Source organism: Felis catus, chromosome X (assembly GCF_018350175.1).
Source record: "Felis catus isolate Fca126 chromosome X, F.catus_Fca126_mat1.0, whole genome shotgun sequence".
NCBI lineage: Eukaryota > Metazoa > Chordata > Mammalia > Carnivora > Felidae > Felis > Felis catus.
The window spans coordinates 72063765-72088315 of record NC_058386.1 but is presented as its reverse complement, the minus strand read 5'-3'; the positions used below and the strand labels follow the sequence as shown (position 1 = coordinate 72088315).

Sequence of the window (24551 nt, the reverse complement as noted above, 5' to 3'; positions counted from 1 at the left end):
AATCATCAAGACAGTATGGTACTGGCACAAAAACAGCCACTCAGATCAATGGAACAGAATAGAGAACCCAGAAATGGACCCACAAACATATGGCCAACTAATCTTTGATAAAGTAGGAAATAATATCCAATGGAATAAAAACCATTCTTCAGGAAGTGGTGCTGGGAAAACTGGACAGCGACATGCATAAAAATGAACCTGGACCACTTTCTTACACCATACACAAAAATAAACTCAAAATGGATGAAAGACCTAAACAAAAGACAAGAAGCTATTAAAATCTTCAAGGAGAGAGCAGGCAAAAACCTCTTTTGCCTTGGCCCCAGCAACTTCTTACTCAACACATCTCTGGAGGCAAGGGAAACAAAAGCAAAAATGAACTATTAGGACTTCATCAAAATAAAAGTCTTCTGCACAGAGAAGGAAACAATCAACAAAACTAAAAGCAAGTGATGGAATGGGAGTAGATATTTGCAAATGACATATCAGATAAAGGGTTAGTATCCAAAATCTATAAAGAACTTACCAATCTCAACACCCAAAACACAAATAATCCAGTGAAGAAATGAGCAAAAGACATAACTAGACACTTCTCTAAAGAAGACATCCAGATGGGCAACCGATACAGGAAAAAATACTCGACATCCTCATCATCAGGAAATACAAACCAAAACCACAATGAGATACCACCTCACAACTGTCAGAGTGGCTAACATTAACAACTCAGGCAACAAAAGATGTTGACGAGGAAATGAAGAAAAATAATCTTTTGCACTGCTGGTGGGAATGCAAACTGGTGCAGCCATTCTGGAAAACAGTATGGAGGTTTCTTAAAAAATTAAAAATAGAACTACCCTATGACCCAACAATTACACTACTAGGTATTTATCCAAGGAATACAGGTATGGTGTTTTTAAGGGTCACATGCACCCCAATGTTTATAGCAGTACTATTACCAATAGCCAAAGTATGGAAAGAGCCCAAATGTCCATCGATGGATGAATGGATAAAGAACACATGTTATATGTATATAATGGAGTATTACTCGGCAATCAAAAAGAATGAAATCTTGTCAATTGCAACTACGTGGATGGAACTAGATGGTATTATGCTAAGCAAAATTAGTCAGTCAGAGAAAGACAAAGTCATATGACTTCACTCATATGAGGACTTTAAGATACAAAACAGATGAACATAAGGGAATGGAAGCAAAAAAAAAATAAAAACAGGGAGGGGGACAAAACTTAAGAGACTTTTAAATATAGAGAAAAAATAGACTGTTGCTGGAAGGGTTGTGGTAGGGAGGATTGGCTAAATGGGTAAGGGAATTAAGGATTCTACTCCTGAAATTATTGTTTCACTATATGCTCACTAACTTGGATATAAATTTAAAAAATAAATAAATTATTTGAAAAAAGAAAGAAAGCCAGAGTATCCATACTTACATCAGACAAACTAGATTTTACCAAAGATTATCACAAGATAAGAAGAAGGGCATTACAACATAACTAAGAGGTTTATCCATAAAGATCTACTAATTGTAAATATTTATGTCCCCAACTTGGAAGAGCACAAATATATAATTAAATTAATAACAAACATAAACTCATTGATGACAATATTACTATAGAAGACTTTAACACCACATTTTCATCAATGGATTGATCATCTAAGCCAAAAATTTACAAGGAAACAATGACTTTGAATGACTCACTGGACCGGATGGAGTTAACAGGTATATTCAGAATATTTCATCCTAAAGCAGCAGAATAAACATTCTTTTCAATTGCACATGGGACATTCTCCAGAACAGATCATATACTGGGTCACAAATTAGCTCTCCACAAGTACAAAAAGACTGAGATGAAACCATGCATATTTTCAGATCACAACATTATAAAACCTGAAGTAAACCACTAGGGAAAATTGGAGAAGACCACAAATATATGGAGATTAAATAACATCCTACTAAAGAATGAGTGGGTTAACCAGGAAATTAAAGAAGAAAGTAAAAACTACATGGAAGCCCATGAAAATGGAAACACGACAGCCCACAACCTTTGGGAAAAAACAAAGGCAGTCTAAAGAGGGAAATACATTCCAATACAGGCCTACTTTAAGAAGCAAGAAAAGTTTCAAAACCACAAGCTAACCTTACACATACAGGAGCCAGAAAAGGAACTGCAAATGAAGCATAAGCCAGGAGAATAAATAAAATGATAAAGATTAGAGCAGAAAGATATAATACAGAAACAAACAAACAAAAACAGAAGAAAAATCAATGAAACTAAGATCGGGTACTTTGAAAGAATTAATAAAATTGATCAACCCCTATAAAGCCTCACAGAGAGAAAGAAAGAAAGAAAGAAAGAAAGAAAGAAAGAAAAGACAAGAAAGAAAGAAAGAAAGAAAGAAAGAAAGAAAAAATAAAAAGGACCCAAAGAAATAAAATCACAAATTAAAAGGAGAGATACAAACAACACAGAAATAAAAACAATATAAGAGCATATTTTTTCAAATGATATGCCAACCATCTGGGCAATCTGGAAGAAATGGGCAAATTCCTAGAAATATACAAACTAACACAACTGAAACAAGAATTAATGGATAATTTCGAAACACCCAAAACAAGCAAAGAAATTAAATCAGTAATCAGTAATCTCCCAACATATAAAAAAAATCCAGACCCAGATGGCTTCCCTGGGCAATTCTACTAGACATTAAAAAGAAAAAAGTTAATACCTATTCTTCTCAAAATGTTCCCAAAACTAGAAATCAAAAAAAAATTCAAAACTTCTTTTGGAACCCAGAATTTCCTTGATTCCCAAAGCAGACAAATACACCAGTAAAAAGAGAATTACAGGCCAATATCCCTGATGAACATGGTTGCAAAAATACTCAACAAGATACTAGCAAATTGAATCCAACAGTACATTAAAAGAATTATTCACCATGATTAAGTGGGATTTATTCTTGGGCTGCAGGACTGGTTCACAAACCACTCAATGTGATATGCCATATTAATAAAAGAAACAATAACCATATGATCCTCTCAGTATATGCAGAAAAAATTTTTGAAAAAAAATATAGTATCAATTCGTGATAAAAACCCTCACCAAAGTAGGGATAGAGGGCACATACCTCAGTATCATAAAGGCCATATATATAAGACCTAGAGCTAATAACATATGCAATGGGGGAAAAACTGAGAGCTATTCCTGTATGGTTAGGAACAAGGGAAGGATTTCCACTCTCACAAGTGTTATTTAACATAGTACTGGATGTCATAGCCTCAGGAATCAGAAAATAAATAGAAATAAAAGACATACAAATTGGTGAAGAAGTCAAATTTTCACTATTTGCAGACTTGATACTCTGTAGAAAATCCAAATGAGTCCACAAAAAAAATTGCTAGAACTCATACATGAATTAAAAAATGTCATAGGATATAAAATCAACATATAGAAATCTTGATATTTCCATACACCGATAATGAAGCAGCAGAAAGGGATATGAAGGAATCGATCCCATTTACAATTGCACCAAAATAATAAGATACCTTGGAATGAACCTAACCAAAGAGGTAAAACATCTGTATACTGAAAACTATGGAACACTTATGAAAGAAACTGAAGAAAACACAAATAAATGGAAAAACATTCCATGCTCATGGATAGGAAAAATAAATATTGTTAAGCAATCTACACATTTAATGCAATCCCTATGCAATCCTTACCAAAAAGAGGGGGGCACATGCACCCCAATGTCTATAGCAGCATTATCAACAACAGCCAAATTATAGAGAGACCAAATGTCCATCAACTGATGAATGTGCTGTGTATATATCTTCTTTATTCCACACCTTCTTTATAAATATAAATACACACACACACACACACACACACACACACATACACAATGGAATACTACTTACAGATGAAAAATAATGAAATCTTGCCATTTGCAACAATGTAGATGGAAGTGGAGGTTATTATGCTAAGTGAAATAAGTTATTCAGAGAAAGACAGATATCATATGGTTTCACTCATATGTGGAATTTGAGAAACACAACAGATGAACACAGGGGAATGAAGTTAAAATAAGACAAAAAACAGAGAGGGGGGAAAACCATAACAGACTCTTAAATACAGAATAAAATGAGGGTTGCTGAAGCGGGGGTGGATGGAGGGATGGGTTAAATGGATGATGGGCATTAAGGAGGGCACTTTTTGGGATGAACACTGGGTGTTACATATAAGAAATTAATCACTGGGTTGTACTCCCAAGGCCAAGACTACACTGTACATTAAGTAACTTGAATATAAATACAATACAATACAATACAATACAATACAATACAATACAATGATAAAAAACCTGCACAGGAAGGAAACAATCAACAAATCTAACAGGCAACCTGTGGTTAATTGTTTTTGTGACAAGGGTGACAAAACTATTCAATGGGGAAACAAGTGTTTAAGGCTGGGATAAGAGAAGCTAACTATAAAACTTTTAAAAGAAATTCTAAGGATAAACCTTGATGATCTTGGATTTGGCAATGGTTTCATAGATACAGCACTGAAAGCACAGAAATTAAAGGAAAAAATAGATAAATTTGAAATAATTATATTAAACATTTTTGTGCATCAAATAACACCATCAAGATAGTGAAAAGACAACTCAGAACAGGAGAAAATATTTACAAGGCATAAAGTTGATGTGAACCTAGTATCCAGAATATATAAACTCGTACAATTAAAAAACAGACTATTAGGGGCACCAGGGTGGCTCAATCCATTAAATGTTTGACTTCGGCTCAGGTCATAATCTCATGATTCATCAGTTCAAGCCCCACATCAGGGCTGTCAGTTCAAAGCCCACTTCAGTTCCTCTGTCTCCCTCTTTCTCTCTCTGCCCATCCATGCTTGCATACACTCACTCTCTCTGTCTTTCAATAATACATAAACATTTAAAAAAATAAAAACAAAAAACAAATAATAGACAAAGGCATTGAACATACATTTCTCAAAATAGACATGCAAACAGCCATTAAGCACGAAAAAAATGCTCAATGTCATTAGTCATTAGTGAAAATAAACCAAAACCACAATGAAATACCACTTCATACCCACAAGGATGGCCAGAACAAGGAAAAAAATGCATTAAATAAGTGGTAGCTAGCATGTCAAGAAATTAGAATCTGCATACATTTTTAGTAGGGCTGTAAAATGGTGCAGTTAATATTAAAATGTCCATACAACCCAAAGCAATCCACAGATTCAATGCAATCTCTATCAAAACACACAAAAAAGTATTTTTCACAGAAGTAGAACAAATAATCATAAAACTTCTGTGGAACTACAAACGACCCAAATAGCCAAAACAATCTTGAAAAAGAAAAAAAATTAGAGATATAACAATCTCAAATTTTAGGATATACTACAAAGCTGTGGTAATCAAAAACAGAATAGTACTGACACAAAAATAGACTCTTGTATCAATGGAATAGAATAGAGGGTACAGAAATAAAGCCACACTTTAACAGTCAATCTATGATAGAGACTAGAATGTACAATTAGGAAAATACAGTATCTATAATAAATAGTGCTAAGAAAACTGAACAGCTACATGCAAAAGAATAAAACTGGACCACTTTCTTAGACCAAACACAAAAATAAATACAAAATGGATTAAAGATCTAAATGTGAGATCTGAAACAATAAAATTTTTTAGAAGAGAATGTAGGTAGTAATATTCTCAACATCAGCATTAGCAACATCTTTCTAGATCTGTCTCCTAAAGCAAGAAAAACGAAAGCAAAAATAATCTTTTGGGACTACACAAAATAAAAACTTGCACAAAGACGGAAACCATCAACAGAAAAAAAAACTTACTAAACAGGAAAAGATATTTACAAATGTCATATCTCATAAAGGGTTAATATTCAAAATATATAAAGAACTTACAAAATGCAACACCAAACCCACAAATAATCCAATTTAAAAATAGTCAGAGGGCCTGAATAAATATTTTCCCAAAGAAGACATACAGATGGCCAATGGACACATGAAAAGATGCTCAACATTACTAATCATCAGGGAAATGTAAATCAAAACCACAAGGAGATATCACCTTAAACCTGTCAGAATGGTTGGTAATAAAAAATCTAGAGGGGTACCTGGGTGGCTCAGTTGGCTAAGCATCCAACACTTGATTTCAGTTCAGGTCATGATCTTACCATTTGTAAGATCAAACCCCATGTTTGGCTCTGTGTTAAGAGCACAGAGCCTACTTGATATTCTCTCTCTCACTGTCGCTCTGCGCCTACCCTGCACACACTCTCTCTGTCTCTTTCTCAATAAACTTTAAAAACTAGAAATAACAAGTATTGGTGAGGACGTGGAGAAAAAGGAACCCATGCATACTGTTGATGGGGATGTAAATTGGTACAGCTGTTATGAAAATCAGTGTGGAGGTACCTCAAAAAATTGAGTGTAGACATGCTATATTATCCCCAAATTCCAGTATTGGGTATTTACCTACCAAAAAATGGAAAAAAAAGCTAATTTAAAAATACACATGCACCCTATGTTTATTGCAGCATTAATTACAATAACCAAGATATGGAAGCAACCCAAGTGCTCATCAATATATGAATGGATAAAGAAGATGTAAACACGCACACACACACACACACACACACACACACACACACATACACTCATGATGGAATATACACAGCCATTAAAAAAGGATGAGATCTGGAACACCTGGGTGCCTCGGTCAGTTGAGCATCTGACTTCAGCCTAGGTCATGATCTCTCCATTTCCAAGTTTGAGCCCTGCATCAAGCTCTGTGCTGAGAGTTCAGAGCCTGGAGCCTGTTTCATATTCTGTGTTTCCCTCTCTCTCTCTGCCCCTTCTCCACTCACTTTCTGTCTCCCTCAAAAATAAACATTAAAAAATAAAAAAAATAAGGATGAGATCTTGCCACTTGGGACATAGAGGGTATTATGCTAGGTGAAATAAGTCAGAGAAATATAAGTACAATATGTTTTCAGTTATATGTGAAATCTGAAAAACAAAACAAAGGAATACATAAACACAAAGCAGAGTCAGAACTATAAAAACAGAATACAAACTGATGGTTGCCTGAAGGTAGGAGGCTGGGGGAGATGGGAAAAATGGGTGAAAGTGAGTGGGAGTTACAGGCTTCCATTTATGGAATGAATAAGTCACAATAATAAAAGATACAGCAGAGAAAATGTCAATGGTATTGTAATACTGTTGCATGGTGACAGCTGCTACCTACACTAGTGGTGAGCACAGCATAACATAGAGTTGTTGAATCACTATGTTGTATACCTGAAACGAATGTAACATTGTGTCAACTATACTCAAATTAAAATAAAAAGGTGAATTCACTATGGAACACATTTTGGTGGTTCCTGGAAAAGTTAAAAATAGAATTACCATATGACCCAGCAATTCAACTCCTAGGTATATACCTTAATTTAAAGCAGGTATTAAAGTGAAATCTTGTACACTAATGTTCATAGTAATACTATTCACAACAGACTAATGACAGGAATAGCCCAATCAAGTGATAAATGAATAAACAAAATGTGGTATATCTATACAATGGAATATTCTCCAGACATAGAAAATAATGAATACTGATACATGCTGCACCATGGATTATGATGTAAACATCATACTAGTGAAAGAAACATGTGCAATAGGCCATGTATTGTATGACTTCATTTACATGAAATTTTCATAACTAGCAAATCCACAGAGACAGAAAGCTAGCGGCTGGTAAAGGAGATATGAAGAGATGACTGTTTAATGTGTATGGGGTTTCACTTTGGGGTGATGAAAATATTCCGGAACAACATAGTGGTTGTATAACACTGTGATGGTATTTACTGTTCCTGAAGTGTACCGTTTAACATGGTTAAAATAATAAATGTCATGTTATGTGTATTTTACCACAAAAAGGGAAGATCTCAAAACAATACTCTAATCTTCCATTTTATGAACCTAGAAAAGAATGGTAAAGCTTATAGTAGACATAAATGAAACAGAGAAGAGAAAAACATTACACAAAATCAAGGAAACTGAGGGGCACCTGGGTGGCTCATTCAGTTGAGCATCTGACTTTGGCTGAGGTCATGATCTCATGGTTCATGAGTTTGACCCCTGCATAGGGTTCACTGTTGTCAGCCTAGAGCCCACTTCAGATCTTCTGCCCTCTTTCTCTGCCCCTTCCCCCTTTGTGCTTTCTCTGTCAAAAATAAATAAACATTTAACAAAATCAAGGAAACTTAAAGTTGATTCTTTAAAATATCAACAAAATTGGAAAACTTTAGATAGACTGACAAAAAAAGAAAGAAGATTGAATTTAATTCAATCAGGAATAAAAGCAAAGACAATATTAAAGACCTTACAGAAATAAAAATAATTAAATGCCTAATTGAATAGACAAATTCCTAGATACAAACTATTAAAATTTACTCAAGAAGAAATATAAAATGTTGGGGCGCCTGGGTGGCACAGTCGGTTGGGTGTCCAACTTCAGCCAGGTCACGATCTCACGGTCCGTGAGTTCGAGCCCCGCGTCGGGCTCTGGGCTGATGGCTCAGAGCCTGGAGCCTGTTTCCGATTCTGTGTCTCCCTCTCTCTCTGCCCCTCCCCCGTTCATGCTCTGTCTCTCTCTGTCCCAAAAATAAAATAAAACGTTGAAAAAAAATTAAAAAAAAGAAGAAATATAAAATGTAAATAGATCTATAACAAGAAAATATATTTATTTACTAAACTTCCCACAAAGAAAAATCCAGAATCAGATAGCTTCCCTGGAGAATTCTACCAAGATTTACAAGATAAACTAACACAAATTCTACACAAACTCTTTCTAAAACTAGAAGGGAGAACATACCCCAGCTCATTCTATGAGTAAGGTATTATCCTGATATTAAAATCAAACAAGGACATCATAAGAAAACTACAAACAATATATCTTAATAATCTAGATGCAGGGGTGCCTGGGTGGCTCAGTCAGTTAAACACCTGATTCTTGATTTTGGCTCAGGTCATGATCTCACGGTTCATGGGTTCAAACACCACACCACACTCTGCGCTGACAGTGCAGAACCTGCTTGGGATTCTCTCTCTCTACCCCTCTGTCTCTGCCCCTCCCCCACATACACTATCTCTGTCTCTCTCTCTCAAAAAAAATAAATAAATAAACTTAAAAAAAAAGAATCTAGATGCAAATATCCTCAACAAAATACTAGTAAAACAAATCCAGAAACATAAAATATTATACACCATGACCAATTAAAATTTATCTCAGGAATGCAAGAGTGGCTTATCATAGAAAGATCAATTAATATAACATACCATATCAATAGAATAATAAAACAAAAGCACATTGTATCAATAGAAACAAAAAGCATTTGACAAATACAACATCCCTTCTTAGCAAAAAATAAAAATTAAAAATAAAAATTAAATAAAATTTAAAACATCAACAAGTAGAAATACAGGGAACCTAATCTGATAAAGGGCATATATGAAATCTTATAAAACATCATAATTAATGGTGAAAAACCAAATGCTTTCCCCCTGAGATCAGGATAAAGAAAAGAATGTTTGCTATCGCCTCCTCTGTTAAAAATGTACAGGAAGATCTAGCTATATAGCAATTAGTCAAGTAAATGAAGTAAAAAGCAATGAGATTGGGAAAAACACATAAAACTATCTATATTTGTGGATGAGATGATCTTGAATTTAGGGAATTCAGTTTAAGAAAATCTATTGAGTAAAGTAGATTTACAAGGTTGTACAATAAAAAAAAATCAGTACATAAAATAATTGTATTTCTATAAACACTTAAAAAGACCAATTCATGAAATTGAAAGAATAATTCATTTCCAATAGAATCAAAAGAAATACAATAGTTAGGAATAAACATTATTTTTAAAAAGTGGAAAATGAATACTCTAAAAACTAAAAGTCTTGCAACTCAATAAATTAAAAGACAAGTAGCCCAATTAAGAAATGGGCAAAGGACCTGAATAGACAATTCTCTAACAAATTATATAAATATGGCCAGTAAACACATGAAAACATGTTTAACATCATTATCCATCAGGAAAATGCAATTTACAGCCCCAATAAGAGTTTTCTGGAAGTTGTCACTCTTATTCTCACAATAGGAAAAAAACAACCTCAACAAACTGAAAATGAAGATTTTTTTTCTTAGATCCATCAGAGAATTAAAGTCACAGGGTGAAACATTTCCTCAAAATTATAAATTACAAGTGAATACACAGTATCACAGCTTATGAGACCAGAAACCTAGGAATATAATCTACCATTAGAAACAACACCATAGTAGAAAACTTAAACTGTAATTGACAAATTACCAAAGTCTCAGTTTAGACAAGCTTGAGAGTTAAACATCAGGGAGAGCCAATCTTAGAAGGGGCTTACACTTTCCTGGGTTTTACCTCCAAGAGTCCTACCAGGTTCTTACAGTGAAAACCAGAGAAAAATCCATTAATGCTTTCTGCAGGAAGAGGAGAAAAGTGCCCATTTTGAGATACATCCAGAGCGTTCTATTCTTTCAGTTAAAAAAAAATGCTCTCAGGGAAAGTATATTACCAGAGCCTAATTGACTGGGCTTTTACCAGAAAATAACTGACCTTGGGAAGGGAAATACCTCAATTACCCCTTTAAAAATTTCATGTCTAGACACTATTTAAGGTTTTAACATGTTGAATGCAGTTCTGTGCCATTTGAGACAACATGGATGAACCTAGAGAATGTTATGCTAAGTGAAATAAGTCAGACTGAGAAAGACAAATACCATATGATTCCACTCATAAATGTAATCTAAAAAAAATGAATAAACAAACAAGAAACAGAGACAGACCCATAAATACAGAGAAAAAACTGATGGTTGCCAGAGGGGAGGGAGGTGGGAAGTTGAGCAAAATGGGTGAGAGAGGGAAATACAGACTTCCAGTTATGTAAGAATAAATCACAAGAATAAAAGTCACAGCATAAGAAATACACTCAATGGTATTTTAATAATGATATAGTGGGACACATGGTAGCTACAATTGTAGTGAACATAGCACAATGTATAAAGTTGTCAAATCAATAAACTGTACATTTGAAACTTATGTAACATTGTGTGTCAACTATACTCATATAAAATTTTTATTTTTTTTAAATAAAGAGACAGAGAAAGCATCAAAGTGAGACTTACATAAGACAGATTTTGGAATTATCAGGCTGAGAATTAAAACTAACTATGATTGATATGCTAAAGGTACTAACAGAAAAAGTAAAGAACACGCAAGAACAAGTGAATTACATATACACACACACACACACATGTAATCAATTAGGCATAACAGAGTCAAACTCCAGAAAATCAAAATCAAACAGAAAATCATAAAAGAAGAAAGCAGGGAGGGAGGTAAAATACCTATTGAGGAGCAATATCAAGATTTACATATGTATTTCTTCAAAACCCATGCAAGAAAGAAGAGAGTAAAGTACAATATTTATGTGTGGAAAGAAAAAAAAAATAAAACACCAATCTATAATTCTCTTCCAAGTGACACTATTCTTCAAAAGTAAGTAAAAAATATTTTGTCAAAAAAACACAAATTTAGGGATTTTTTTTTATTAATAGACCAGCCATGCATAAAAATGTTAAAGAAAAGTCTTCTCAATGAAAGGAAATGATGCATCTCTAAAATCTGGATCTACATGAAGTAAAGAAGAGTATTAGACAAGGAATAAATGAAGGTAAATCAAGATCTTGTATTTTCCTTACCCTTAATTGATTTAGTAGTTAACAGTATTTTCAAAATAGTAATAGCAACAGTGAATTTGGCAATTTGTAAGGATAAGCAAATTGATTGACAGTAATATTATAAAAGGCAAGAGAGAGGTATTGGGAATTCTCTGTTATAAGGTAACTGTACTAACTGTAAATTATTTAATGCAGTATTATTGAAAAATGGACTTGGATTAGTCATAGATGCATATTGCAAACTCTAGGACAACCACAAAAATATCAAAATAAAAATGTAATTGGAATGTAAAAGAGAAGATAAAATGGAATCAAGAAATGCTCAGCTAAAACCAGAGAGGCAGAAAATGAATGAGAGTGAAAAGTAGAATCAAATAATAAGGGTAATGGATATAAAATAGTTATAAATATTATAGATATTAATCCAACTATATTAATAATCACTTTTCAATATTGATTATCTAAATAAATCAATTAAAAGAAACTATAAAAATGGTTAAAAAAGCAACAACGAATTATATGCTATTATAAACTATTTTAAATATAAAAACACAGATAGATTAAAAGAGATGGAAAAAGACATACCATGGTAACAACAGTCAAAAAGAAAACTGGAGTCATCTCATTAACTTCAAATACACCAGACTTTAGAACAAGGAAAATTGTCACGTACAAAGAGGGGCATTACATAATGATAAAGAGGTAAATTCTCCAAAAGTACTTAGTAATCCTTAAGGAGAATGTGCCCAACAACAAACATCAACATGGGTGAGGCAAAAACTGGTAGAACTTCAAGTAGAAAAAAATTAATCCACTATTATAGTTGGAGACTTCAACACCCCTGTGTCATTAATTAACAGATCAATTCAGCAGGTGAAAATCAGCAAAGACAGAGTTGAACTGACTAGCACTATCAATCAACTGGATCTAATTGGCATTTACATATTCTTCATCCAGTAATAACAGAATACACACCTTCTTAAACTATTTTGAGCATTCTCCAAAACTGACCACATTCTGGGCCATAAAACATGCCTTAGCAAATATAAAAGAATACAAATCATATAAAGTATGCTCTCTGATCCCAGTGAAATTGAACAGGATATGAATAACACAAAGATACCTATAAAACACCAATACATAGAAATTAAATAGTAAACTTCTCCATCACACATGGATCAAAGTAATCCACGATTAATTTAAAATATTTAAACAACATAAAAGTGAAAATATAATTTATCAAAATTTGTGGAATATGATGAACACAGTAAGGAAGGCTTAGAGGGAAACCTATAGAATTGCATGAATACATTACAAAGAAGAAAAAAATAAAATAAATTATCCAAACTTCTACCTTTGGAGCATAGAAAAAAAAAGGATGAAATTAAATCCGAAGAAAGCTGAAGGAAAGTAATAGTAAGATTAGAACAATTGAAAACAGAAAGTCAATGGAACTAAATCTGATTACTTGAAAAGATCAATAAAATTAATAAACTTGTAATAAGGCTAAAAAAAGAGAAAGGACATGAATTATTAATATCAGATATGAAAGAAGTCATCACTGCTAATCCTATAAACATTAAAAAGTAAAGGAATATTAAAAAAGACTCTACTGACAAATTTGATAACATACATGAAATAGAACTAGAAAGACAAACTGCCACAAGTCACACAAGAAGAAATTAATAATGTAAATAGGTCCTATTAAAGACATTGAATCAAAAATTAATAACTTCCTAAAACAGATAGCACTAGGCCCAGATGGGTACACTGGGGAATGCAAAGAAACATTTAAAGAAGAAATTACACCATTTTCTCTACAATCTTTTAAAGAAAATAGAAGCAGAAGGAATATTTTCTAATTAATTCTAGGAGGGCATCATTGAAAAATACCAAATCAGACAAAAACATTCAAAGAAATAAAATTATAGATGAATACCTTTCATAAACATAGATGCAAAAGTTCTAAACAAAATATTAGCAAATTGTATGAAACAATGTATTAAAAAATTATACACCAACATCAAGTGAAACTCTCACTTCCAGATATGCAAGTTTGATTCAACATAGGAAAATAATTTAATGTAATCCATCACATTTAAAGGATAATAAAGAAGAAGAAGAATTGTATGATCATATAAATAGATACAGAAAAATCATTTGACAGAATCCAGTACATATTCATAATAGAAACTCTCATTAAATTAGGATTAGAGGGAGAACTTTCTCAAATTGATAAAGAATATCCACAAAATCCTACAGCTAACATTATAATTAATTATAACAAAGTAAATGTTTTTCTGCTGAAAAAAAGAATAAGGCAGTAATGTCCCCTATCACTACTCTTCTTCAACGTCATACTGAACCATCCTAGCAAAACGAGTAAGAAAAGGAAATGCAAGGTATACAAATTGGGAAAATAAAAAATAAAACTGTAAATGACCGGATTTTTTTATACAGAAAAACCCAAATAATCAGTAAACTAACTCAAGGAACTGATAAGTGATTATAGCAAGGTTACAGAACAAAAAATTAATATAGAAAAGTCAATTGCTTTCCTACATACTAACAATGAACAATTGCAATTTGAAATTAAAAACAAAACTTCATTTATATCAGCGGCAAAACCATAAAAATATTTAGATATAAATCTAACTTATGTGTGAGAAATATAGGAGGGAAACAAGAAAACGTTGATGATTGAAATCAAAATAGGTTTAAATAAATGAAGAGATATTCCTTGTTGATGGGTCAAAACCTCATTGATATTAAAATGTTCATTCTTCCCAACTTGATCTATAAAATCAACACAATCCCAATGAAACTACCAGGAAGTTATTTTGTGGAATCAACAAAGTCATTCTAAAGATTATATTGAAATGCAAAAGCCCCAGAATAAGCAATATGATATTAAAAATTATAACAAGGTCAAAGGACTGACACTACCCTACTTTAAAACTTATTATAAAGTTACAGCAATCAAGATAGTGTTATTTTGGTGAAAGAAGAGACAAACGGATCAATGGAACAGAGTAGAGAGCCCAGATATAAACTCACATATAGTCAACTGATCTGGTTTTCAACAATGGTACTAGAATAGCTGGACATCCATATGCAGAAAATAAAATAAAATTGAATCTAGACTCAAATCTTAAACTGTTCACGAAAATTTCACTAAAATTAGATCATAATCCTAAATGAAAAACAAATGTATAAAGCTACTAGAAGATCACATAGGAGAAAATCTAAATTGCCTTGGGTTTGGTGATGACATTTTAGACACAATATTAAAAAGCACAATACGTGAAAGAAAAAAATGGATAATTTGGACTTCATCATAATTAAGAAATTCTTCTTTGCCAGAAAGGCTCTTAAGAAAATAAAAAAGCAACTTTCCAGATTTATCCCAGATTTGGGGAGAAAATATTTCAAAGGCCTTCTTCCAAAATATACAACATATTCCTAAAACTTGACAATAAGTAAACAAACAACCTGATTAAAAATTCAGCCAAGGACCTGAGCAGAAACTAACCAAAGATGTACAGATAGAAACTAAACATATGAAAACATTAACATCATGTATCATGAAGGAACTGCAAATTAAGACGATAATGGTATATCCTCCACATCTATTAGAATATCCAACATTCAAAACACTCACAACGCCGAACAGTGGCAAGGATGTGGAGCAACAAGAACTCACCTTCACTTACTGGTAGGAATGCAAAATGGTACAGGCACTCTAGAAGACAGAGTGTTTCTTACAAAATGAAACATAGTCTTATCATATGATCCAACAATTGTGCTCTTTGATTTTTACCCAAATGAGGTTAAAAATTAATGTCCACACCTAAACTTGCATGAGAATATTTATAGCAACATAATTCTTAATTGTTGAAACCTAGAAGCTATCAAGATGTCCTTCAATAGGTATGGATAAAGAAACTGTAGTACTCCATACAAAGGCACATTATTCACCAACAAAAATACATGAATACCAAGCTATGGAAAGACAGGAAGTCATCTTAAATGCATATACCTTGGTAAAAGAATTCAGGCTTAAAACACCACATACTGCCTGATTCCAGCTATATAACATTCTGAAAAAAATCAAAACTATGGATACTGGAATATCAGTAGTTGTCAGAGCTTTGGAAAGAGTAGAGGTGAATTGATTAACCATAGAGATTTTTAGGTTGCTGAAACTATTCTGCATGATACTGTAATGGTAGATATATGATGTATATTTGTGGAAAATCATAGAACTCTATAACACAGGAATGAATGCCACTATAAAATATGAACTTTACTTAATAATAAATAAATATTAATATTGGTTTGTCAATTATAACATACTAATGAAAGAAGTTAATAATAGGATAAACTGTGTGAGAAAAGAGAGAGGTATAAAGGAACTCTCTATAGGAGACGAGTTAAGATGGCAGAGCAGTATGGAGACCCAGACCTTATTTCATCCCTGAAATACAGCGAGATCAGCACCAAAGTATTTTGAACACCTAGGATATTGATCAAGGATTAGCACAACAATCTGCATAACTTGAGCCATAAAACTTGGCAGGTATGTGGTGTGGAGAGGTGAATTGAGGGAGAGATAAGCCGTGGAGAGTAGGGAGCTGTTTTCACAGAGAGAAGACAGAGTAATGGGGAGAGTACAGCGTATTGGGATCATGCAAGAAAAGCACTTCCCCTAAAAGTAGCTGGATAGAAAGAGATAGAAAGAGTGAAAACACTCACGGGGAACTGAAAAAGAAATCTGTTCCCCAAAACCATTGATGGGGAGAAAGGAGAGGGTTTCAATACCACCAGGATTCTATAAACAGTGGAGTGCAGAGTATGAAGTTCTGGAGCTCAGTGCCTGGTGGTGCTCTGGTGAGGAAGTAGGGTGAATCCCTAAGAGCAGGCAGCGGGTTCTGAGGGGTCCATGGTCCACATGGGGAGAGGTGGTCTCCCTTTCTGGAGTACATTTGGTAAAGGCCATATGCCTCCTCCCTCCAAAGGTCTCAGCAGACCCTGTAAAGCAGCCATGTTTGCTGATATTGGAATAAAGATGTCAGAGTGCAGTAAAGCCTGGCATTAGCTGTGTGTTGTGATTTGCTGTCATCTCTGAACGTCTGCTGTTGTATCTCACGAATGATTTCTGGGGCAAGCTGGCACGTGGCCAATGCTCAGCAAAACCCTCCTCCAGAGATTGGCATTGGTACAAGCTGCAGGGGTCTCTGAAGTGTGGGGTTTTGAAACACAACCAACCACATCTGAGATAAAGCTCTGTAAGGAGGTGGCACATGGCAGGCAAACAGCTTGGATACAGACAGGATAGAAGTGGGGAGTGGATAGAGGCCTGGGAAAAATGAGGGGTTCTTGATCTCAGGTCGGTGAGAACTTGAAGTTACTGAGTCAGAGACTAGAGAGCTGGGTGAAATCATTTTCACTTCTACCACACACGTGCATACACACACACATATATAGATCATCCCAGTGAGCTAAGTATAGCCACCTAGTGGAGAACGGAGACGTTACACCAAACTCCAACCAACTGTGCCTGCTAGGCACATCCCCCAGAACACCAGTACAAATTCCCCCACCTGCTTAGTGAATGAACTATAGTATGTGCTTTAATGTTTCAGTTCTAGAGGAAACTGGAAGTAACTTCATTTGGTTTCATTCTGTTTGCTGGTTGATTTGTTTGTTCATTTTATTTGCTTCTGTTTTTGCTTAAATGATTGTCTCTTTTCTTTCTCTTTCTTGAATACAGAAAGAACAAATTCATTTTTTATTTTTTTCATTATTTGTAATAAAAATTTTTAGTCTGTTTTATTTTCATTATTTTATCATATTCATTTTTATTCTATATGTATATTTTTTTAATTTTTAACTTTTTAAAGACTTTTTTCTTTTCTTTCTCTTTTTTCTCTATGCTATCAAGCTTCATTGAACAAGCAGACTGAAAGACACCTAGGATCTACCTTCTTTTATGTGATTTTTTTGTTGTCTTTTTAATTTTTTAAAAAATATTTTTTAATGTTTATTATTGAGAGACAGAGAGAGACAGAGCATGAGCATAGGAGGGGCAGAGAAACAGGGAGATACAGAATCTGCAGCAGGCTCCAGGCTCCGAGCTGTCAGCACAGAGCCCAATGCAGGGCTCGAAATCACAAACTGTGAGATCATGACCTGAGCCGAAGTTGGACGCTCAACCGACTGAGAAACCCAGGTGCCCCTGTCTTTTTAATTTTAGTTTTTTTTAATCTTATTTATTTTTTCTTCCTCCAAAATGCCAAGTCAAAGGAATTCACCCCAAAGGAAATAACAGGAAGAAATGACTGCTAGGGATTTAATCAACACAGATATATGTAACATGTCTGAACTAGAATTAAAAACCATGATTGTAAGAATACTAGCTGGGATTGAACAAAGTATAGAAGACACCAGAGAATCCTTTTCTGCAGAGATAAAAGTACTAAAATCTAGTCAAACTAAAATTAAAAATCCTATAACCGAGATGCCCTCTCAAATGGATGCCATGACAGCAAGGTTGTATGAAGCAGAGCAGCAAATCAGCAATATTGAAGATAAAATTTTGAAGCATAAAAAAGAGGGAAAAAAGCCAAAAAGATCACAATACAAGACTTGGAGAACTCAGTGACTTATTAAAGAGGAATAACATTTGTATCATAGGAGTCCCAGAAGGTGAAGGAGACAAAAAGGAGCAGAAGGTTTATGTGGGCAAATTATAGTGGAAAACTTTCCTAATCTGGGGAAGGACACAAACATCAAAATCCAAGAACACAGAGAACACCCATTAGATTAAAAAAAGAAAAAGAAAAAGAAAAACTACTATCACCAAGGCATATCATAGCCAAATTTACAAAATACACAGACAAAGAAAAAATTATGAAAGCAGGAAGGGGGAAAAAAGTCCTTAACCTACAAGGGAAGAAAGATAAAGTTCACAAAAGATCTGTTCGCAGAAACGTGGCAGGCCAGAAGGGAGTGGCAGGATATATTGAACATGCTGAATAGGAATTACATGCAGCCAATAATTCCTTTTCCAGCAAGGCTGTCACTCAAAATAGAAGGAAAGATAAAGAGTTTCCCAGAAAAACAAAAAATAATTCATGACCACTAAACCAGCACTGCAAGAAATTTTGAGGGGAGGTTTGAGTGGAGAAAACAAAACAAAGTAAAAACAACCAAAAGTTACAAAGACTAGAAAGGACCAGAAAACATCACCAGAAGCACCAACGCTACAGGCAACATAATAGCACTAAATTCACATATTTCAATAATCAATCTACATGTAAATGCACTAAATGCTCCAATCAAAAGACAAAGGGTAACAAAATGGATAAGAAAACAAGATCCACCTATATGCTGCCTACAGGAAACTCATTTTATGTTTATTTTATTTTATTTTTTTGATAAAGAGAGAGACAGAATCTGAAGCAGGCTCCAGGCTCTGAGCTGTCAGCACAGAGCCCAAAGTGGGGCTCAAACCCACGAACCATGTGATCATGACCTGAGCTGAAGTCGGATGCTCAACCGACAAAGCCACCCAGGCGCCCCAAGGAGACTCATTTTTAAAGACACCTGCGGATTGAAAGTAAGAGAATGGAGAACCATCTATCATGCTAATAGATATCAAAAGAAAGACAGAGTAGCCATACTTATATCAGACAAACTAGATTTTTAAAACAAAGAGTCTAGTCAAGTTAAAATGAACCACATGAACCTCTCAACAGATGCAGAAAATGCATTTGACAAAATACAGCATCCATTCAGGATAAAAACCCTCAAGAAAGTAGGGATAGAAAGAACATATCTCAAGTTTGTAAAGGCCATATACGAAAGATACACAGCTAATATCATCCTCAATGGGGAAAAAAACTGAGAGCTTTACCCCTAAGTGCAGGAACATTACAGGGATGTCCACTTTCTCCACTGTTATTCAACATAGTGTTGGAAGTCCTAGCCCAAGTTATCAGACAACAAATGAAATAAAAGGCATCCAAATCAGCAAGGAGGAAGTCAAATTTTCACTCTTGGCAGAGGACATGATACTCTATGTGGAAAACTCCACCAAAAAACTGCTAAAATTGATACATGATTTCAGCAACATCACAGAATATAAAATCAATGTACAGAAATTGGTTGCATTTCTATACACCAATAATGAAGCAGGAGAAACAGAAATCAAGGAATCAATCCCATTTGCAATTACACCAAAAAAAAAAAACAACATAAAATTCCTAGGAATAAACCTAACCAAAGAAGTAAAAGATATCCACTGAAAACTATAAAAAGCTTATGAAAGAGATTGAATAAGACATTCCATGCTCATGGATTGGAAGAACAAACATTGCTAAAATGTCAATACTACCTGAAGCAGTCTACATATTCAATGCAATCCCTATTAAAATAACACCAGCATTCTTCACAGAGCTAGAACAAACAATTCTAAAATCTGTATGGAACCAGAAAAAGCCATGAGTAGTTGAAATAATGTTGAAAAAGAAAACCAAATCTGGAGGCATCACAATCCCAGACTTCAAGCTGTATTACAAAGCTATAATAATCAAGATGGTATGGTACTGGCACAAGAACACATAGATCAATGGAACTGAGTAGAAAACCTGGAAATGGACCTATAAATGTATGGCCAACAATCTTTGATAAAGCAGCAAAGAGTATCCAATGGAGAAAAGTATTTCAGCAAGTGATGTTCAGAAAACTTGATAGTGACATGCAGAAGAATGAACCTGGACCATTCTCTTGTACCATACAGAAAATTAATTCAAAATAGATGAAAGATTTAAATGTAAGACAGGAAATCATCAAAATTCTAGAGGAGAAAACAGGAAACCTCAGCCGCAGCAACTTCTTACTTGACATGTCACTGGAGGCAGCGGAAACAAAACCAAAAAATGAACTATTGGGACTTCATCAAGATAAAAAGATTCTGCACAGTGAAGGAAACAATCAGCAAAACTAAAAGGCAACCAATGGAATGGGAGAAGATATTTACAAATGGCATATAGGTAAAGGGCTATTATCCAAAATCTGTAAAGAACTTATCAAACTCAGCACCCCAAGAAACAAATCTTCCAGTGAAGATATGAAAAAAGACATGAATAGACACTTTACCAAATAAGGCATCCAGATGGCTAACAGATACATTGAAATATGCTCAACATCACTCATCATCAGGGAACTAAAAGTCAAAATCACAATGAGATACCACCTCACACTTCCCAAAATGGCTAAAATTAACTCAGGAAACATATTGGTGAGGATGCACAGAGCGGGAAACATTTTGCACTGCTGGTGGGAATGAAAACTGGTGCAACCGTTCTGGAAAACAGTATGGATGTTCTTCAAAAAGTTAAAAATAGAACTACCCTACACCCCAGGAATTGTACTAATACGTATTTACCCAAAGGAAACAAAAATGCTGATTCAAAGGGGTACAAACACCCCAATGTTTATTCCAGCACTATCTACAATAGTCACATTATGGAAAAAGCCCAAATGTCCATCAACAGATGAATGGATAAAGAAGATGTGCTATATATATTCAATAGAATATTACTTGGCAATCGAAAAGAATGAAATCTTGTCCTTTGCAACAATGTGGATGGATCTGGAGTGTATTATGCTATGCAAAATAAGTAATTCAGAGAAAGGCTAATATTATGTGATTTCTCTCATATGTAAAATTTAAGAAACAAAACAGATGAACTTAGGGGAAGGGAAGCAAAAATAAGATAAAAACACAGGGAGACAAACCATAAAAGACTTAAATACAGGAAAAAAACTGAGAGTTAGTGGAAGGGTGCTGGGTGGGGGGATGGGCTAAATGGGTGATGGGCATTAAGAAGGGCACTTGCTGGGATGAGCACTGGGTGTTACATGCAAGTAAGTGAAGAATCACTAAATTCTATCCCTGGAAAAATATAAATAAATAAGGAATCCTCCATAGTTTTTCTTCACCTTCTCTGTAAACCTAAAACTGGCCTAAAAATACCCTATAGATTATGGGTACCTGGTCGGTTCAGTCAGTTAAGCATCTGACTCTTGACTGTCGCTCAGGTCATGATCTCACAGTTCATGGTTATGAGCTCCACATCAGGATCTGCACGGATAGCATGGATACTGCTTGGGATTCTCTCTCTCTCTCTCTCTCTCTCTCTCTCTCTCTCTCTCTCTCTCTCTTTCTCTCTCTCCCTCCCTCCATTGCTTGTGCTCTCTCTCTAAATAAATAAATAAATAAATAAACTTTAAAAATAGCCTATAAATTTTTAAATGTGAGGTAACACCACTAAGATGGATATAATCAAAGCAATAGTTAACAAATTTGACCATGAATGCTCACAGAATCTTTATTCATAATGGCCAAAAAGTGGTAATAAAGCCCTAATTTTTATCAACTACTGAATGGTAAACAAAACAAGGTATATCCATACAATGTAATGCTATTTGTCAATAAAAAGAAATAAAGTAACTATATATGCTATATCATGAAAAAGTCTTGAAAATATTATGCTAAAAACCACATATTTACATTATTCCATTTACATGGAATGTACAGAACTGGATAATCTATAGTGATAGAAAGTATTGCTTAGGACAATGGGGGAAGAGAGGCAATGAGGATTGGCTCCTAATGGGTATAGGATTTTCTTCTTGGGATAATAAAAATTTCCTAAAATTAGATTGTAGTGAGAGTTGCACAAATCTATGAATATACTAAAAATAATTGAATTGTATAGTTTGCATGGTTTAATTGTATTGTAGGTGTACTATATTTCAATAAAGTTCTTAAAAATGCAACAATCAATAGATACCAAGGCTGAGATCACAGAGTTGTTGGCTTTCTTTAACATGTTTAAGCAGAAATTATAAAATCCCTCCAACAAAATTATCATAAATACTCTCGAAACAATGCAAAACCACAAACATTAGAAAAGAGATAAAAGATGTATATAAAAACCAAATGGAAATTTTAGAACTTAAAAATATAATGACAAGAGTTTTAAACTCACTGGATAGCCTCAATAGGAGAATGGAGATTTCAAAGGAAAAAGTTGTGAACTTTAAGCTAGACCATTAAAATTATCCAATCTCAACAACCAATAAAGAAGTTTTAAAAAATTGAGCAGAACCTGAGAGATCTGTGGAATAATAACAAAAAGTTGCAATAGTCATATAATTTGAGTCCTACAGAAAAGAATATGAGCAGTGCTGAAGAAATAGTGGCTGAAAGCTTCCTGAATTTGTCACAATACATAAACCTCCTGATTAAAGAAGCTTAGTAAACTTCAAACATGATAAACCCAAAGAAATTCATGCCAGGCACATCATAATCAAACTACTGAAAAGGAAAGACTATGAGAAATCTTAAAAGCAGTAAAACAAAAACTATGCATTACCTAAACAAGAACAACTGTTTGAATGACCATGGCATTCTTATCAGAAGCTGTGAAGAGCTTAATGAAGTGGCACATTTATAAGCACTGAAAGAAAAAAAAATACTCTCAACCCACAGTTCTATATCCACTTAAAATATCTTTCACTAAAGGTAAAATAAAGATGTTTTCAGTACTCACTTTGGCAGCACATATACTAAAATTGGAATGATACAGAGAATATTAGCATGGCCCTGTGCAAGGATGACATGCAAATTCGTGAAGCATTCCATATTTTTATGTCACTCCTCCTCAGGGAAATACAAATCAAAACCACACTGAGATACTACCTCATGCCAGTCAGAGTGGCTAAAATGAATACATCAGGAGACTATCGATGCTGGAGAGGATGTGGAGAAACTGGAGCTCTCTTGCACTGTTGGTGGGAATGCAAACTGATGCAGCTGTTCTGGAAAACAGTGTGGAGGTTCCTCAAAAAATTAAAACTCGATCTACCCTATCACAAAGCAATACCACTGCTAGGAATTTACCCAAGGGATACAGGAGTGCTGATGCATAGGGGCACTGGTATCACAATGTTTATAGCAGCACTTTCAACAATAGCTAAATTATGGAAAGACCCTAAATGTTCATCAACGGATGAATGGATAAAGACATTTTGGTTTATATATACTATGGAATACTACTTGGAAATCAGAAAGAATGAAATCTGGCCATTTGTAGCAATGTAGATGGAACTGGAGGGTATTATGTTAAGTGAAATAAGTCAGGCAGAGAAAGACAGATGTCATATGTTTTGACTCATAAGTGGATCCTGAGAAGCTTAACAGAGGACCATGGGGGAGGGGAAGGTGGAAAAATTTACAGAGAGGGAAGGCGGCAATCCATAAGAGACTCTTAAATACTGAGAACAAACTGAAGGTTGATGGGGGGTAGGGGACAGGGGGGAGTGGGTGATGGACATAGAGGAGGGCACGTGTTGGGATGAGCACTGGGTGATGTATGGAAACAAATTTGACAATAAATTATATTTAATGCTTTAAAAAAGATGTTTTCAGATAAATAAAAATTAAGAAGAATATTGCCAGTACACCAGCTCCAAAAGAATTGCTAAAAGAAATTTTTCAGGGCAATTTCAACAAAAAGAAACTTGAAATACCAAGAATGAAGGAAGAATAACAAATGATAAATATCTAGCAAAATATAATAGACAATTATTCTGGTCTTGAGTCTTTTTAAATAAGATTGACAAATTAAAGCAAAAAGTGTAGCATT

The 24551-nt window shown here is 34.3% G+C and overlaps 1 protein-coding gene and 1 non-coding gene across 2 annotated transcripts in view; one reads left to right on the top strand and one right to left on the bottom strand.

Moving 5' to 3' along the window:
• DACH2 (dachshund family transcription factor 2) overlaps positions 1-24551 on the bottom strand; it is a 742450-nt gene that overhangs the window by 200522 nt on the left and 517377 nt on the right. The window lies entirely within an intron of this gene.
• On the top strand, positions 23449-23554 carry LOC111558788. The gene has a single exon (XR_002739928.1). It is a non-coding gene; the product is annotated as a U6 spliceosomal RNA (small nuclear RNA).